Source organism: Gracilinanus agilis, chromosome 3 (assembly GCF_016433145.1).
Source record: "Gracilinanus agilis isolate LMUSP501 chromosome 3, AgileGrace, whole genome shotgun sequence".
NCBI lineage: Eukaryota > Metazoa > Chordata > Mammalia > Didelphimorphia > Didelphidae > Gracilinanus > Gracilinanus agilis.
In genome coordinates, this window is record NC_058132.1 from 174,115,466 (window position 1) to 174,135,901 (window position 20,436).

Genomic DNA, 20,436 nt, shown 5'->3' on the forward strand with positions numbered 1-20,436 from the left:
TGCTATGGGAGGACAGAAATATTCAATTAATCCATCAGCAATCATTTGTGGAACATTTACCATGTGTCAGGCACTGGGTTTCCAGGAACTGTACTGAGCCCCTGGAACACACACACACACACACACACACACACACACACACACACACAACACCCCAACACAAAGGAAGTACCTGTTTTCCAAAAGCTGACACTCCAATGGTAGAGGTGATATGTATATACATACATACATACATACATACAATTCAGATAGAAATAAAACATGGAAGACAAAAGACAAGGAGTATAAAGACTGATTCTCACTCAAAAGTGTTTTCAGTTTCATTGCAGGGAAATAACATAGAAGAAACAGGTCAGTCTATTAGATAGCATATGAGTAATGCTAAAATATTTAACACAAATAATTAGCTGAACTCTAGGAATTCCAAAAAAGGAGGAAACCATGGTGGTATTCTGGGGATTTATAAACAAAACTTTATAGATCCTCTCCATGCCTTTTATGAGCTAACCTTTTGTCTTCCCAGAGGGCAATTTCCAAAGCCTTTTAGTATATCTTTATCTGGCAGCTCCTCTTATCTACCTCTCACCCTGTCCTTGGTCATTTTTTTAATTATCCTCTGGACCTTCTCCAGATCTCTTTCTGTCTTGAAATGGCCAGGTCTTCAAGAAAGACTGGGCACTGTGGCAAGCTTTGAAGATGATGGTCACAAAGATTTGCCATCTGTCTGGGTTTCCCTGAAGAGTATGAAAAAGAATGGGGTTTCCTGGGAACCTCAGAATAGTTATTTTAGAATGTACCTGAACTCTTGAGATGTTGCTAGAGAGAGATAGTCTGGGACTGAAAGATGCCTTCACTCCTAAGGCCCCAGAAAACTCCAAGCACAGGTAGAATCTGATGGATGAAGCCTGGCAACTAGTGGAAGAGGGCTAACAACAAAGGTCATTTGGTGTAAAAAAAATCTACTTTTCAAATGCACGGGTATACATTGAATAGTCTTTGAAGGTAGAAAGTTATTGTCATTACCGCTTAAAATCTCCTAAACTGTCCCTCCTCTTCCACCATCCTGGTTTTAGCCTGAGTAGAGCAATTATTCAGGTGGCAATCCCTATAGACAATCATTGTGTAAAAGGGCTGTTAACCACATCTCATTTTACCTGCCTTACCTGTCTGGGTAGGAATTAAGATTATAACATTAGGAGAACAAGGGTCTATTGGAGGGCAAAGGTGATTGACAGGGGAGGATAACATAAAAAATAGTTAAGGTGTGTCCCAAGTCTTCCCACTGGAGCAGGGGTGAACAAGATACCTTACTGTGTTGGCACAGCAAACTGCAGATTGGTCTTCAGTGACTAGGATTGAACCAGAGATGACCAGTACCTGAGAATCAGTAAAGGCTGACTTGTTGAGGCTCTTGTTGAAGAACTTCTCTCCTTCCCTTAATAGTCTCCATTAATGGTAATTGGAACAGAGCCCATCTTTCTTCTTGACATTCTTTAATGTGTAAAATCCCACCAACAGTGATGGGATACAATGGGTTGACTGAATGGTTGAGGTATGCAGGTAGTCACGGGGAAAGATACATATAGACCCAGTAATGAAGCTTTGCCATATAACCTTACAACTTATCTGCTACTGAAATAGATTGTCTGAAGAAATACTACTATGGGGCAGTTGCCATGGTCTTTCCCCCTTCAGAAATTAGCTTTGCCCAGAAGTCATCTTGCTTCTTATGACCCATGCCCAGTAAGAAGAGTGACCTGTTCTCCAAGGGGGAGAAGGAAGGGCTGGAACGGCTACTCGTTCCACCTCCCCATGTCCCCATCACACAGGAACTGCTTTTGGTATTTCCAAACTGCTCTGATAGAGTGATGGGACGATTCAGCCCTCATTCCTAAGTGCTACTGTGGACAGAGGAGGGAAGGAGATTTAGACCACCTAGAACTTGGTGGCACTGTCTTTTACTTGGACTCTGAATTCACTAAGAAATTTAATTTTCATTCAGACCTTAAGAAGGTAGAACCACTGGGAAAAAGAAGTCCTAATTGGCCTAACATGAAGATGGGAATAATTATGCTTTAAGGCTTCAAAGATCTGAGATCATATTGACTTAGATACTACCTTCATCACTGTAGACCAGAATCCCTTCATACTGTAATAAACAGTCTTTGTGAGTTGTTTATCTGGGAAAAAAGGCCCCGCCTTGGTAGCTGGTCCTCTCATGATGATCCTTTCTGGATTTAGCCAAGCTGGTCCTTGGAAGTTATAAATAAAAGTGATTGGTGGCCAGTTTCGTATTTAAACTTTTCCATACTTTGGCCAGGAAATTTGGGTTAAGAATGCACTGGGGGAAGCAAAGGAAAGAAATTTCCATGGCTCCTATGAATCAACCATCAGTGAAATATGAATTTAAGAAAAGGATTTTCCTTGCATTCAAAATGTTTATGTTGCTCAATAACAGTATAGTACAAAAAGGACAGAGATTCATACTGCGGCTTTGCTACTTAACTTTGTGTGTCCTTGGGCAGAACACTTAATCGTGTAGAGTTTATGATACTTACAGCAACCCAGAAAGATAAGTTTTATTATTATTATCCCCATTTTGCAGATGAGGAAATTGAGGCTGAGAAAAGTTAAGAGACTTGTCCAAGGTCCAAAGCTAGTAAGCTTCTGAGGCAGGATTCAACCCTAGATCTTCCCAACTCTAAATTCAGAACTATATCCATATTATCTGGTACCAACATTTATGGATGACTCCACCAATATAAAGCTTCAAAGTGTTCTGTGGTCAAAAAATGTTGTTATAAGCCATTCTCTTGAAGGATAATGGGTACAAGATGATCATGAAAATGCCTGTAAAAACAAATTAAGTGACGTGAAGTGAAGTGGGCAGTAGCAGAAGAATGTTGCACGCAGTAACAATAATAGTGTACAGTGATCATAACTGTGAATGACTTAACCTTTATCAATAACTGATAGCACCTAATGACTAATGCCTTTTACAAAAGCCTCATAAAGAAAATCCCAAAGACCAAGCAGTCTACTCTTCTACACGGAGGGCTTCTGGGATCATCCAAATGGTCCAATCCATTTCCTGCAAGGGTGAGGTGAGTCCCTGTATGGGTCTTCTCAAAACTGCTACAAAAGCTGGACCCTCAAAACTTAAGAGCTGGACATATCCTTTTAATCAAAAGGAAGGCCCTCATTTGCAATGGATTCTACACACTGGTCATATATCCATGTCATTATCACTTCCTGGCTGGATTAGGATAATCCATGCTATGCAAGTCTCTGGGCTCTAGCATTTCCTCCAAGGATTTGCAACTTTCATAAAACCCTCGCTTTAGAATGCTCACCAGAGCCAAGATTTCATTACTCACATCACTCCTTTGCCAAATGCATGTCACAGGCTTCTTTTAAATAGGAGAACATGCTTTATAAAAGTCTCTGTCTTAAATAGTTGACTCTGTGGTCTACCTGGAAACTAAAATGTCCCTGTAGTTGTAGAGAGAAACATGACCCTACAAAACTCCCAACAATGTTTTGCTAAGGTGCTGGCTTACTCTAGCTATCCCCTAACTGAGGCCCAATGGGCCTCCTTTAATGTGGGTGGTAGATATTCTCAGTGGCTATTTTCCTAATTTAATTTACTTCAAATGAACAACCCTTTTTTCCTTTATCCTTTTCATATTTTTACTGATATCTTTTTTTTACATCACCTTCATTTCCAAATATATTCCTCCCTCATTTTGCCTTGAGAGCCATCCCTTGAAACCAAGAAGAAAGAGGAAAGAGAAAGAAAGAAAGAAAAAAAGAAAGAAAGGCAGTTCAGGAAAATGAACTCATACATTAACCAGATCTGACAGCCTATGCTGCAATTGCCTCCCCATAGTTCCTCCACCCTATTATAGAAAGGAAAAAAGCACATTTTCTCATTTCTTATTCAGGGCTAGGCTTGGTCAAAGAGAAATCAAATTATCAAAAATAAATAAGACACTGATCTCCATCCTCAGAGTTTAAAGTTTAATTCCCAGAATCACAAAATCATAGAATTTTAAAGCTGAAAAGGACCTGGGAGATTAGCTACAAAAGAGAAAAACCGAGGCCAGAAGAGGATAAATAACTTAAGCCCAAACTCATGCAGCCAGTTAACAGTAGAAGGACTAAAATTCATGCCCCTTGATTATATCAGGCCTCTACACAAACCAAGAATTGCTACCTATTGTACTATTTATAATAGAGTAGAAACTGAACTTATGATTTCATTGATATTGGGGATTCCTAGGTGAGAAAATGCCCTCTACCAGTGAAGGGGGCACCTTCTCTGCAACTAATGGTATCTGATAGTTCTGGGAGCACTGAATGTTTGTCATTTTCCTGGAGTCAAATAGCTGGAATTTCCAGAAAAGACTTATAAACCCAGATCTTGCACCTTCCTCTCTCTTTATTAGAGGCAGCTAGGTAGTGAGTGGCCGGAGCATTATACCTGTAGTGCCTTGCTAACTGTGTGACGCCAGGCAAACTACTTAACCTTTATTTGCTTTATTTTTTTCATCTGTAAAATGGGAAGAATAATAGAACTACCTTCCAGGATTTCTATGAGGAGAAAATAGGAGAATATATATATTTTTTAATTTATTTATTTAAAAATTTTTATCTTTATCTTATTTTAATAGCAAATTTACACATAAGTTTTCCAAAGTTATATGATTCATGTTGTCCCTCCTCTCTTCTCTCCCCACTCCCAGAGCTGACAAGCAATCCCACTGGGTTATACCTGTATTATCAATGAGAGAATATTTATAAAGCACTTTGCAATCTTTAAAATGCTATATAAATGCCAGCTATTATGATTATTGTTATGCCATGTCATTTCTCATCCTATTGTGATATACCATCTCATGTAGTATATAATGTGTATTTATAGTACAATAGTATTATAATAGCATAACAGATACTCTAAAGTATAGTTTTGTTATTGTCGTTTAGTCATTTCAGTCATATATGACTCTGTGACCCCATTTGATATTTTTCACGGAGATGATACTGGAGTAGTTTGCCATTTCTTTTTTCAGCTCATTTTACAGGTGAGGAAACTGAGGAAAACAAGGTTAAATGACTTTCCCACAGTCATATAGTAGTGCCCGAGGCTGGATTTGAACCCACACCTTCCTGCCTCTAGCTCCAGTTCTCACTTTCCTATGCCACCTAGATGCCTGCAATAAATGATTTCTGAGCTTTCTTTAGCTCCAAATAGACAAGTCTATGATAATTTTTAGACATGAATAAACTAAGTATGAGAGGTTGTAGCTTGCTTAGGGTCACACAACTAGCAAGTGGCAGAGACAGAATTGCCATCAGAGCTTTTTATTCCAATTTTAGCGTTCTTTCCAGTGGCCTCACCTATAGCCTCCAACTGGCCTCTCTGACTGAAACCATGAATATCTTTGTCTTTTAGCTATAAAGCACCAGCTGCAATACCTGATATCAAGCAAAGAACAGATGCCCTGGACCCTGGAATTACAGTTCCTTTTGACAGCCTTGCAAATAGAGTCAGAAAACAATTAGGCCATTGAATCCCCCCTCCCATTTATATTTTTCCAGATGCATATGGCAGCTAATCAACTAATATCGAGGGTGTGGATCCTCCTGGTTTTTTTTGGCAAGAAGGAAGGTATGTACTCAATGGGACCAGGCATCTTTGCCATCAGTAATAGTGGGGTCTGCCAGCCTGATGGTAGGAACCCTGTCCAGTATCCCCTCCTGGGGCATTATTGTTTTGTGGGAGGGGTCCTTATTTTCTTTCCTTGGGCTCCAAAGAGATTTGGGAGAGCTTTGTGTGAGAACAAGCCCTTCAGTCATTACTTCTGACTAATGGTAGTATTCTGGAAGTATCTCAGGATTGATTTTAGTTTCATTCAGACAGTTTCTGCTAGGCAGATGCTGCGACAAATAATATCACAGTACAAAATGGCACCGGCATCTGGAGCTGGGCTTAGTATGACCAAATCAAAGAGCATTATATTGTCAGCTGGCTAAGGGCGACTGCATGCCTAGGAATAACAGCCTACTCTTACTCAAATCTAATCACAGAATCCTAGAATTTTGGGCTAAGATCAGGATGGTAGGGAGGAATCATGTACCAATGGGAAACCAAGACTCACGTGGCCCTGCAATATCATGGGCTGGCTGAGGAATCAGCATCGTGCCAGCCAATGAACATTTTGGGAGGTTTTTTTTTTAGCTTTGTTGGTTGCCTAGATGCTGATGACAGCTTAGCTAGCCAGGGATACAGGATGCAGAGGTGACTTTAGGTACTTCTCTCCCTCCCCTTGTCCAGGGATGCTGGAGCAGAGAGCAAACACTACTGCTGCTTAGTGTCTTCTTTGCCATTTGGTAAATAACTAGAATCTGGAGATGGGGTGGGGATGGAGTGGGCAGGGGTGACTATCGGTCCTATATATTTCCAAATGAGACAATATCTACACAGGTCCCTAGGCAGTGGGGTATAATGGGAAAAATGTTTATAGGTAAATGGGAAACTTGGGTTTTAGCCTTCCTTCTACTTCTAGCTAGCTTTCTCTTCACCATCTTGGGTTTCACCTTTTTCATTTGCATTTCATTTTTCATTTTTCATTTGCAAAATAAGGAATTAAAATCAGATAATTTCCAGACAAAGGCTTTTTGTAGACATTGCCACATTTGGAAATAGCATGGACCTTAAACAATACTCTTGATTGGAATCATGTGGTATAGAAGGGAAACCCATCAATTGGGGAATGGCTAAACACGTTGTGGAATATGATTGTGATGGAATACTACTGCATCCTAAGAAATGATGAACAGGTTAATTTTGGGAAAACATAGAAAGACCTACATGAAATTTTGAAGAGTGAAGTGTCCAGAACTAAGAAAATGCAACAGATACAGCAACAGAAATATTGTTTAAAGAATGATGTGTGTATATCTACCTTTAGAGAAAGAAATGATAAAAAGAAATAAATAAGACATAGTTTTAAGTATACAGATGTCTTTTTGTCAAATGATGTCTTCTCTAATAGGTGAGGGAAGGGAAGGAGGGAGTAACTGGGTATTTTTATGGCATAAATAAATAAATTTTTAAAAATTCAAGTTGATCTGTTAAGATTCAAGGACTTCTTTTGGCTGCTTTCAATTCAAAGGTGACTTGGCAATTATAGAAAGTATCAAAGGACCTAAGTTCAGATTCTCATCCCACCAGTATTAGTTATATGACTTTGCACAAGTTACTATATCTCTCTTAGACTCAGTTTCTTTGGCTTTAAAGTGAGGGGGTTGGATGAGATGGCATCATTCCCTTCCCTGTCTAAATCTATGATCCTCTTGAGTGATCCCTATTGAAGAAACATAAAAAATTAAAATGTACACCATCAGCCTGAGTGGAACAACTCTAGTTCTTCCACCAACTGATGATAGGATCACAGACTTAGAACTGAATGGTATCTTAGAAATCATTTAATTTAATCCCTTGTTTGTTCTTCATTTCTGAACAGGACCAGTGCCATCACAGTCAAAGTCTTGACTTGATTTGCACATGAATTGGATTGGAAGCAGTTGCACAAAATCTAATGGCAAGACAAAAGTCAGGATGAAGGTGATGGTCTGGGAAGCGGTGGATAGCCCTGTATCTTCAATGTCTGGCCAAGCTCTAGGTGCTCCCCATGTTGGCTTCAGCTGCTTTCATGTCATTGGAACAAATTGTTCCTCATCTGCCCATCCTACTGGAGGAAGATTTCACATGCTTAGGTAGACATCCCCCTAACTTGCCAACAAATTCGAGGCATTTGGGTTTCCCTCAGTCTGGATTAGCCTGTCTGCTGAGACAATTTTACTAGGCTGTGGCCTCTGTGGATGCTACAGCTTTTTGGAGCCACAGGTGAGAACTGGTGACAGGTGGACACCAAAGGGGGATGAGCAGCTCTCTGGTGTGAGGATCTAGAATCCCTTTTTTATTTCAAAGGTGATGAAATCAAGGTCCAATGAGGAGATCTGACAGGCCATCAAGACAAACCATTATGCTCAGTGAATCAGACAATGAGTTGAATTTGGTCAGATGACTAGTTAGTAACTGGTTTGCCTAATTTAATTATATTAAGAATAACTGCTTGTTAACAATGCATTCAACTATCCCCACCCTCGCCCCACCTCTACCAATTTGTAGGCTTGCATAGACATGGCTATTATAAATACCTTTCAAATGCAACAGGGAAATGAGAAGAAAAAGAACTCTGGGAAGATATTTGTGGCTGTTAATCTTTGCAAAGTTTCAGACATGGCCACCCTCACTTTCAAGGACTTTTTGGCATATACCCTCCAGTGGTATCTTTCCTGAAAGAATTTTGCAGTTTTGGACTGTTTCTCCATGGGCTAAAAACCTTGAGATCTGTGTTTATGGGCTCTGAAATAGGTTGGAGGAGGTGAGCCAGCTGCCTCAAAGTTTCAGGAGGAAACTGCTGTTGTTGTCATCCATTTTCCAATTGAATTATGGAGACTGTCTTACAGTTTTTGGTGAGGAGGGAATGGGAAGTTCTTTCCCTTAGAATAAAAGTTGTGATTCTGCTATTTCTGCCAGGATTTTAAAAAAAAAATTGATAGAACATTTTTTGAAGTGTTTACCATGTGCTAGGCGCTGTGCTAAATGCTGAGGATATAAAAATAAGCAAAAAGAAAGAGTCCCTGTCTTCAGGGAATGTACATTCTGTTGGGAGAAGACAACACATAAACGGGAGCCAAAGGGTGATTTGTGGTGGAGGGAGGCACTCATGAGGGTTGGGGGAAAGTGCAGAAGTCCAGAGTTAGGAGCTGAGCTGGGTTAGAAGTTCCTAATGTCCTGAATGTCATCTCATTTATGTTTAACAAGGATTGCAAATGGCCAAGCACTCTACCACTTCCTAAAAATAATTTTATTAAGAATGGGAATGCTCTTGGCATTTTCAATTCAGATAGATTGGCATAATGGGACGCAATGGATTTCTGGTCAGAAAACCTTGGTTCAAAAAGCCACTGATGTCACTTATAACCTTTGTGACCACTGGTGAAGGACTTTGTATCTCTGGACCTCAATTTCCTTATCTGCAAAATGATAGTATTGGATGAGATGGCCTCTGAGGTCCAGCCTTTCTAAGTCAAAATCTATGATCCTATTCTCATGTTCTAACAATCTCATTAATATATTCATCAGAAATGGGTATGCTCTGGCTTTTCAATATAGGTGAGCTGAAATAAGTGACATAATGAAAATGAACTCTTCCATTGGACCCTGAGCACCTTGAGGGCAGAGTTTGATTTTGCCTCTTTTTAATTTTTCTTTATTTTTATTCTCTACCACTGAGTATACTGTCAGTGCCTCACATATAATAGTACTTGTTGTTCTGTCTTACCCCACTCTTAGTGACCCCATTTATGTGTGTGTGTGTGTGTGTGTTTTTTTTTTGGCAAAGATACTGAAGTGGTTTGCCGTTCCCTTCTCCTGCTTATTTTATAGGTTAGGAAACTGAGGCAAACAGGGTTAAGTGACTTGCCCAGGGTCACACAGCTTATTCATTGCTGTCTTTCACACTCAAAGAGGACCAAAATGATAGTGTGTCCAACTGTGGCTGATCAAATACAAGCTTGGAAGGCTCTATTACAAGTTGGGTACAAATAGTACATCTAAACATTTCAGATGGAGAGGTCTCTAAATTTATGCATCTAAACAACAAAATTTTAAATGTTAAAATGGTAGTGGGTGATGCTTTTTTGACTCATGTGTAAACCAGATTTAAATGAGACAGAATTGCACAAAATCATCAGCCTCACTCTCTCTTCCAGAGCCATCAAAATTCAGTGGCGAGGCAAAAGTCAAGATGGCTGGCAATGGCCTGGGATACAGAGGAGGACCTTGGCATCTTCGATGTCTGACCAAGCTCTAAGTACATGCTTCTTCTGCCTTCATGGCTGTTGGAACAGATTATTTACATCCTCCTATTCCAACAAGAAATCTTCATTCACTTGGGGTAGACATCTCCCTAACTTGCTTACCCACAGCCTGGTTTAGCCCAGCTGCTAAGATAGTTTAACCAGGGTGTGATTGCTGCAAATGCTATAGCTTCTTGAAGCCACAAGAGAGAGTTGGGTGGCAGCACACCGAAGGTCGACAAGCAGCCCTGAAGAGGGCCATATGTCTATTAAGTATTTAAATTCAGATGAGTTTTCCTGACTACAGATCTCCTCCTCTTTCCTCTGTGCCACCTAGGTGCCTCATAATAATCCTTAATAGATGATTATTGACTGTGTATGGAGGCAGAAAACTTTTGGATACAAATCTTGCCCTTATTTTACTTAATTTCTTATGTCACCTTGGGTGAGTCATTTTCTCACAGTGTCAGATTCTTTGTCTGGAAAAAATAAGGGAATTGGACCAGACAACATCTTGGGTCTTTTCCAGCTCAACATCTATGATCCTAGGCTTGAAACTCTTTCTTCACGTAGGGCACAGAGACCAGCTCCCAGGGCCCGGCTCTAACAAAAAGGAAACTGGGAAGCTCCTTCTGGGTGAGCTTCCATTGCACTATATTGTAGGCCTTCCCTTTGCAGCATCTCTGTGGCAAGATGACCACCTAGATGGTCATTGTAGTGAGATTGCAGCAGATCTCTGCTATTCTGTACAAAAACCATTCTCTAGCTAGTTGAGGTTCAAGGAAAATTATGTTAAGTGAGACAAGATTTTATTTCTTTAAAAAAAAATGTCAATGCAATCCAACATAGCTGATTTTCCATGACTAAGCAAAGCAGAAATTATATTTTTGGCTCCTTGGCTCTTGGGAATTGCTATTCAGATTGGAGCCACAGAGACAGATTCATGTCAAGATATCCTCATCACTGTTGTTGTTATTACTATTATTATCTACCATTAACTAGCTGTGTGACTTTGGGCAAATTACTTAACATTGATGACCCTCAGTTTCTCCATTTAAAAAGGAGTTAAAAAAAGGGGGCTTGGCCTGAATAAACATAAAATCCTCTCTGGCTCCAAAATTCTCTGATTCTATGCTAGATCAAGCCTTATTATAACTAATCCCTTTTTGGATCTCTTGTTTCATCTGTGTGGTGAATTCCCAGTGCCGAAACTTTCTCCCTCCATGCTAACATTAACCTGTGATTTCGATTCTTAAAAGAGTTGTCTGGAAGGTCCTATGAGTTAGGAGATTTGAGGGTGCCTCCCAGCTAGTAAGTGCCATAGGCAGAATTTGAATTGGGGTCTTTTGCTGTCATCACCATTCTAAAAACATTCATGAATCCTAAAGAAAAACTAACCAAAATTCTAAAAACATTCATGAACACTAAAGAAAAATAAAACTTCTAAAAACATTCATGAATCTTAAAGAAAAACTAACAAAAATTCTAAAAACATTCATGAATCTTAAAGATAACAAAAAATTTAAAAACATTCATGAATCCTAAAGAAAAATAACAAAAATTCTAAAAACACTCATGAATCTAAAGAAAAATAAAAATTCTAAAAACATTCATGAATCTTAAAGAAAGATAACAAAATTTTAAAAAACATTCATGAATCCAAAAGAAAAATAACAAAAATTCTAAAAAAATTCATGAATCCAAAAGAAAAAATAACAAAAGTAACAACTCTAAGATAGAAAGGTAAGGGCTAGGCAAATGGGCTTAAGTGACTTGCCCAGGGTCACACAACTAGGAAGTGTCTGAGACCAAATAGGAACCTAGGTCCTCCTGAGTCTAGGTCTGGCATCCTATCCACTGAGCCACCTACCTGTCCCTAATACAAAATGTTTTAATGTTTACAAAAGCCCTCTTCTCACAAAGTTTTTGCTTTTGTTTTTGTTTTTCACTACTTCTGTGATTTCACTGCAGGTGAGGCATGTTCTTCTAGCACAGATTGGCATCTTCTCTGAAAGATGTTTAGTATAAATTTTGTAATCTTCATTTCCCAGAGAAGACAAATGGAGTTCGGAGGGGTTAAGCAATTTGGCCACACAGTTAGAAAGTGTTAAAGTGCAGAATGGAACCTGGATCACCCAAAGCTGTCCCATGCTTCTTTCATTACGTCGAATGAAAACTTAGAGGTGAGGAGTCCCTCCAAAATCATAATTTATAGTCAGAAAGTTTTCAGAAACCTTCTGATTGTACATTTGAAAAACTCACACTCGAACTATTTTAAATCTTATCCCACACTACTATTAGTGAAGTTAGCTTCCTTGAGGAGGAGAATCTCACAGCTCCGAAGCTGGGCAAGGCAGGAAGAAACCTGGACAGTCCAGCTTTGTTGCAGATTTTGTCTAAACTCTCAGTTGTCTCCTAGAAGCAGAGCTCCCTGGTTCACATAATAGAACTCGTAATGTTTTCCCAGGCTTCCTCCCAGGAATTCAAAAGTTAATAGTTAAATGGCTGCTAAGGAAGATCATTTTCCTCCTCCCTTTATCTGTGAAACTAAGTTGCATTCCAGGGCTCCTGGGTATATTTGGGTGAGAGGTGGCATCTGCAGAAACACAGAGAACACCAGAGAGCCTTCTTTGACAAAAGACCGTCTGTAAGTACAAGGTAATATTTACCCTGTTCCCTATGAAAGGAAAAATGTTGAGTCTTCTAGAAACAATGAGATGGGTTTAATTAACCTATTGTTTTATTTGATCATAAATCCCATTCTGTCTTGCTCAGGCAGAATTATTTCTAACTTATGCATCATCTTGAGGGCTCATTAAAGGAGGTATCATGGGAGAAGACATATCTAGGGTGCTAATGGCAAAGCAAAAAGCACTGGATGTTCTTCTGCCGACATAGCCATCTGAGAACATATTTCTCAGGCTGTTTCCCTTCCCACCCTGAAGGAACACACACACACACACACACACACACACACACACACACACACATGCACGCACACATGCACCCCTTTGAGATGCTACAATAGCTTTAAAAGAAATGCATAACTGAGGTCCAACAAGATCCTATCTAAGAGTTAAATTGCCAAGTACATGTCCTAGTTATTTTAGCTAAACATTGCTCAGACTATTCCAGTCCATTAAGAAGCGGATGAACTTGATGTGGTAAGTTGGAGAAAAAAACAAAAACCCCCCCAAAGAAATGAGAGTTAGAAGATCTGGGTGCAAGAAAGTTTCAGTTCTTCTTGCTAGTTACTAGCCAGTTACTTGACCCTTTTGGAACCTCAGTTTCCTTATCTATAAAATAATAACAATAATAACTCACTTACCCTCAGGCCACCCTGCACATGACTGTACATATCTTGCATTTAATTTTCTAGGTGGACATTGTTTCTGTCTAAGAGAACTCAAGCTCTTTGAGGACAAGGATTGTTTCATGTGTTTGTCTTTGTATCCGCAACACTTAGCATAGTACCTGGCACATCATTATCATCATCTTCATCCTTCACAGAATTTGTACAATGATTGTTTTTTGTTTTGTGAGGAGGAAATGGTCACTTTCCTTCTCCATCTCATTTTACAGATGAGGAAATGGAGGCAAACAGGGTTAAGTGACTCACCCAAGGTCACAGAGCTAGGAAGTGTCTGAGGTCACATTCAAACTCAGGAAAACGAACCTTCCTAATTCCAGACTATATCCACTGTGCTACCTCACTGCCCAGATAATGTTTTAAGGCTTGTAAATCTCTTTACATATGTTATCTCATTTGATCCTCACAACAGTCTTGGAAGGCAGATGCTATGATTTTTATCCCCATTTTACATATGAAGAAACTGAGTCTGAGAGAGGTTAAGTGACTTGCCCAGCAATAAAGAGTGAGTAAAGGTCTGATAGAGGATTTGAACTCAGGTTTTCCTGATTACAAGTCTAGCACTCTATCTACTGGGTCACCTAGCTGCCTCGACTTTAGGCATTTATAAATGCTTGTTGAATTGAATATTTCTAAGATTATTTGTATATTTAAGATTTACTATATATATATATGTGTATATATATATATATATATTTATATGATGCTATAAGGTTCACAATGTGTTTTACTCATGACAACTTGACCCTTTGAAGTAGAAGCTGCAAGGTTTGGTGGTTTTATTTTTTAGAGGGGAAAGGGAGGGTCGAGACCAATGAGTTTCATAAGTATGAGAGTTCCCAGTATGGTTACTTCCTTCCCCAATGCAGCAGTCATTGCATCTATAATTTATAATCTCAGAGAACTGCCCGGGGTACTATAAAACTGAATGACTTGCCCAGGATCACAAGACCAGGATATATCAGAGGTAGCATTTGAATCTCCCGTTTCCACGAGTAACCCTTTGTCCACTATGGCAAGCTTCTTCCCTGTACTCTATGTAGTAGGTTTTATTTTTTATTTTATTTTAAATTTCTATTTTGTTTTAAAAAATATTTTCCCACGTTTACATGATCCATTTTCTTTCCCTCTCCTCTTCCCTCTCCCTCTCCCCTCCCAGAACCAACAAGCAATTTCACTGAGTTGTAATGTAATAGGTTATAAAAAAATTTGTCAGGCTGAATCAAATAATGTTAAGCACTTCAGAAGGAAAAAGAAATGTAAACATAAATTAATACATTCATTTTGTCCTTCTCTAACCAGTAGCATGACTTTGGGTAGGTCTCAATTCTATAGTCTCTTTAGGTCTCAGGCTCCTCAAGGAAGCGGGATGCTCTCCAAGGTCCCATCCAAAGCTAAAGCACTGAGATCCCACCACTCAGGGAGGCCACCGTCCTGACAGTTAGTAAGTAGAAATAAGTGACTAAATGCATGTTGTAGGGGCCAAAAGAATTAATTCACCACCCAAACAAGAACCATTTACTCTATACTCCTCCTTGGGGTCAGTTTCCAAATGTCAGTCACTTCCAACACTCCTCCATTTTCAGAGGGGAAAATAAAGTGTCAGCCCTTGTCATGAATACTGACTCTCTGTGCCAAAGCAAGTCAGTGGAAAAGCATACCTTAAACAAAGGAGTTTTCTTTTCTTTTCTCTGCTTTGCAAAAAATAAAGTTGCTCAAGCATTTTATCGGTAAGCTCAAAAACTCACCATGTGAAATGAAGGATGAACTACACAGAGAACTTTTCTCTCCCCCCGGGGGTCAGACAGGTAGGAGGCACACTGCTCAGGTGGGTGGGCAATTCTTTTTTAGGGGAGCTTAGTTTTAGTTGCAGTAAGGAAATAATGTGATGACCTATCATCTCCATTCTTGGGCCTTTCATGAAAAGGATGATATGATTCTTGTTTGTTGAATCATTTTCAGTTGTGACTGACTCTTCATGATCCCATTTGGAATTTTCTTGGCAAAGAAACTGAAGTAGTTTGTCATTTCCTTCTCTGACTCATTTTAGAGATGAGGAAACTGAGGCAAAAAGAGTTAAGTGACTTGCCCAGGGTCACAAGGTAATAAGTGTCTGAGGCCAGATTTGAACTCAGGAAGATGAATTTTCCTGACTCCAGAGCCCCTAGCACTTGAACCACTTCACCACCTAGCTGCCCTGAAATGGCTCTTAGGAAAAGGTCAGTGACTGAGTTGAGATAATCAAGATGAGGACATATTGAGTAAAATTCTAAAATATGTTTGGAATAATATTTCTGCAGTCATCTCCTCATCTGGTTCCAATGATGTATACCCTATCCTCTCTCTTGTTGCAACTCATTCCCACACTTACATGGAGAAAATCAACAACCATTTGGTAAAGAAAAATAAAGCTTTATTTGATTCCAACACAGTATCACAGATTTAGAGCTGGGAGTAAGTTTAGAAACAACTTGGTCCAACCCGCTTTATTTGAAAAACAAAGAAATTGAGCCTCTGAGAGGCTAAATGATTTGCACAAGGCCACACAGATAGTTGGGGCAAGTAGGTGGTGTAGGTCTTGGAAGCAGAAAGACTTTTTTTTTTGGTTCAGATCTAGCCTCAGACACTTACTGGCTGTGTAATCCTGGGCAAGTTAAGTCCTTTAACCCTGTTTGGCTCAGTTTCCTCATCTGCAAAATGAGCTGGAGAAGGAAATGGCAAACCATTCCAATATTTTTGCCAAGAAAACCCAACATGAGGTCACAAAGAGGCAGACAAGACTGAACAAATGACTTACACAGGTAGTAAGAAGCAGAGATAGGATTTTGAACCCAAAGTCTATGGCTGCAAGTCCATCCATCTTTCTAGAGGTTTTTCCAGGTCATGAGCAAGATTATTTTATCTGAGACTCTCATTTTAAAGTTGAGATTTCCATTTTTGCTGCTTTAGACTGTACCTCTACAGATTTTCTCTCAGTATGCTGTGGCAAATTTATAATGAAAGACTATTGCTGATAAAAATATAAGCTTCCAAAGGGCATTTTTGTTTTTGTATAATGAGGGGACTGGCCAGTGAGACTCCTGTCTGTTCTCAGAATATGTGCAATGAGCTTGTTTCTAGAAGTTCAGTGTTAAAAATGAGTATTAGAAGGGCTCTCCTCTCCACCTCAGAGAATGTGCTGTTATTCTATGGCTGTTTCCTGTCCCTTTGATGCATAGATTTTCAATTTTCTTTGCATGCCCAGAGACTAGCTCAGTGTCTGGCAAATCACAAGAGCTTAATAAATGTCCTATCTATCTATCTATCTATCTATCTATCTATCTATCTATCTATCCTCTTAAGTCCGTCCCAGCTCTGCATCAATGGCCCAGGGAATGTCTTTAGCAAATGTAGACATTTTGGTCTTTATTAATACATACTCTTCTAGAAGAAACAATTTTGGAAAAAATATTTATAATAAAAACCTCTGACAAAGGTCTAATTTCTCAAATTTATAAGGAGCTAAATCAGTTGTACAAAAAAATCAAGCCATTCTCCAATTGATAAATGGTCAAGGGACATGAATAGGCAGTTCTCAAATAAAGAAATCAAAACTATGAAAAAGTGTTCTAAATCATAATTAGAGAAATGCAAATCAAAACAACTCTGAGGTACCGCCTCACACCTAGCAGACTGGCCAATATGACAGCAAAGGAAAATAATAAATGTTAGAGGGATTATGGCAAAATTGGGACACTAATACATTGCTGGAGGAGTTGTGAATTGATCCAACCATTCTGGAAGGCAATTTTAAATTATGCTCAAAAGGCTTTAAAAGAATGCATAACCTTTGATCCAGCCATACCACTGCTGGGTTTTTACCCTAAAGAGATAATAAGGAAAAAAACTTGCACAAAAAAAAAATCATAACCATACTCTTTGTGGTGGCAAAAAACTGGAAAATGAGAGGGAGTGTCCATTGATTGGGGAATGGCTGAACAAATTGTATCTGCTGGTGATGGAATACTATTGTGCTGAAAGGAATAATAAACTGGAGGAATTCCATGTGAACTGGAATGACCTCCAGGAATTGATGCAGAGTGAAAGGAGCAGAACCAGGAGAACATTGTACACAGAGACGGATACACTGTGGGACAACTGAACGTAATGGACTTTTCTACTAGCAGCAATGCAAGGATCCAGGACAACTTTGAGGGACTTATGAGAAAGAAAACTATCCACATCCAGAGAAAGAACTGTGGGAGCAGAAACACAGAAGAAAAACATATGATTGATCACATGGTTTGATGGGGACAAGATTGGGGATGTAGACTCTAAATGATCACTCTATTGCAAATATTAATAATATGTGAATAGGTCTTGAACAACAATATATGTATATATATATATATGTATATATATATAATCCAGTGAATTGCTCATCAGCTCAGGGAGCAGGGAGGGAGAAGGAGAGGGAAAAAACATGAATCATATAACCATGGAAAAATATTCTTAATTAATTAATAATAAAAATACATACCCTTCTATTAAGACTGAAGATGCAGGTGGGATGGTATAAAGTGAATCAGAGATCCTTATAACTCATTGAGATCTGAACTATTGTGTTAATTAGTGTAGCAACACTGTGGTCTAGGGAGCAGATCCAAATGAACATGGCTGGGGTTATAGGGGTGTGAGAATCCCATTCAGCCACTGGCATGATCTACTGATTTCCTGGAAAGAGGAAAGGATGCACCAAATTAAGGCACACAATTGCATAAATAACAGATATTTTGCCCTTATTTTAAAGCCATATAGATAGTGCATAGGTGGGTGACATAAAAGTCTGGCCCTGAGGTGAAAAAATTGGAAGGAAGTATAAAACTAATCCTCTTCCTCCTTCTCCCCCCTTTCACTTTCTCCTCCTCCTCTGTCTCCATTTCCTTCTCTATCTCCCTCTCCTTCTTCCCCTTATCTATGTGTTCTAAAGCCAGCTATCATTGGCTACAGTGTAAGCATTTACATCTCAAAAATTAGTATACTACAAATTAGGGCTTGATTTATTGCTTTAATAATTGTCTAGACTTAAGAAAGTGATGGGAAAATATTAATAATGCAGATTAAACTTAAAGGAGTGTTGTATGCACTTTTTTTTTCTGGAGAGTCAGTTGTTAAACTAAACATTTATTAGCATACCACTATGCCATGGGGAATGGCAAATAAGTTAGTTTGCCTGGAATGCAGGAATTATGTATGAATGTAATATGTATATATGTTTTATGAAATTGGTTTGGAAATAGAGGTTGGTGCCGAATTCCAAAGGCCAAATACACCAAATACAGGAGTTTATATTTTGTCTTAGAAGCAAGAAAAAGTCATTGAAACAACTTAATCAAGGGAATGTCATGATTAGATTTATGTCTTATGAATTTCAGTTGTGTAGTTCTGTACAAACTGTTCTGGAGTTTCCTATCTTTGTCCAGTATTGTTACTAGTAGAAAAACACTGACTTTGTGGTGGGGTCTTGCTTTTGAATCCCAGTTTCTGACTTTGTAACCCTTCTCAATCATTTTACTTTCTCGTATCTCTGTTTTCTCATCTATAAAAAGTGAGGAGGTTGAGTTAGATGATGGCTGACTTTTTCTAGTTAGAAACCTTCTGATTCTAGGAATAGGCAATAGACTGGCTACTGGTGGTACAGAGTTTGGTAGGAATAAATGTAGAGGTTGTCCTTACAGACTTTCCTCCTTCTTTAGGAACAGTACAGAAACAGATAAGAAACAGCCTTTTTTTTTTTTTTTTTTTTTTTAGGTGATTACATAGCTTATAGGCATAAGGGGATCATTTCTATCTTCAAGTCAGCAGCTGCTGAGGCTTTCAAGGACAGGAAGGGAAGAGTTGATCCTGGCGGGTAATAAATACTAAATTTCAAAATCTTGTGGTAGAAATAAGTGTCATTTTCAAGTCATCTTTTTTTCTCTTCCTTTCTCAAATGTGACTATTGAAAACTACTGGATGAAAATGTAATAGCGTTATGGTGTCTCCTGGAATAAATTTCGCATGAAGTATTGTACATGTTAAAGGCATTTATATTCCCAGAGAATGTGGGTATACATTTCACTTGTCCAGTTACAACTTCCTATGAATTTACTCAGCTGGCTTTAATAAAATGGAGAAAAAAAAATCTTAAACCCAACAACTGTGGGAATCTTTTTCTCTCTGTGTACATTATGAAGCGAGAAGGCCCTTGCAACAATAATTTCACACCAGCCACGCACATGTGCACAGATGGGAAACCATGAGTAATTCTGTGTCATATGTTTTCCAGCATCTAGATATGTAGAATTCCACACTCTGCACCAATGCTAAAGTGAGAATCGTGGGTGCTCATTAAACAGGCACAACTTTTGCCACTTCCCAGAGAAGATCCAAGGCTCCCTACTAATTTGCCCCTTGCTATTGCCCCCATCTCAACAATAAAATAACTTTTGGTATTTATGAACTCTTTTGTTTTTTGCCAGAAAGTTAGCCCTCTGTGTACATGTTACTCTCTTCTCTTTGACAAATTCAATCTAATTCAACTCAACAGGGAGGAAAAATTGTGTTGCAAAAGACAGAATCAGAGGACTTGGGTTCAAACTCTGGCTCTGATAAGTAGCACATGTATGACCTTTGGCAAATCACTTAATTCCTCTAAGCCTTGGTTTCTGGATCTAAAAAATGAGCCTGAGGCCTAGATGATCTCTATGTTCCATTCCAGCTTTTAACCTATGATCATAAGTGGTACAATAGAGACATGATGGGCCTGGGGTCAGGAAGACCTGAATGAATTCAAATCCAGCCTCAGGCACTTGCTAGCTGTGAGACTGGGCAAGTCAGGATTAGAGTTTAACCTCTATTGCCTTAGTTTCCTATAAAATAGAATAATAAGAGCACTTGCCTCCCAAGGTTATTGTGAAGATCAAAAGAGATAATATTTGTATAGTGTTTAGCATAGTGCCTGGCATGTAATAGTTACTGAATAAATCTTCCTCCTCTCCTCTCCTCTCCTTTCCTTTCTTCTCTTTCTTCTTTTCTCCCTTCCTTCCTTCCTTCCTCCCTTCCTTCCTTCCTTCCTTCCTTCCTTCCTTCCTTCCTTCCTTCCTTCCTTTCTT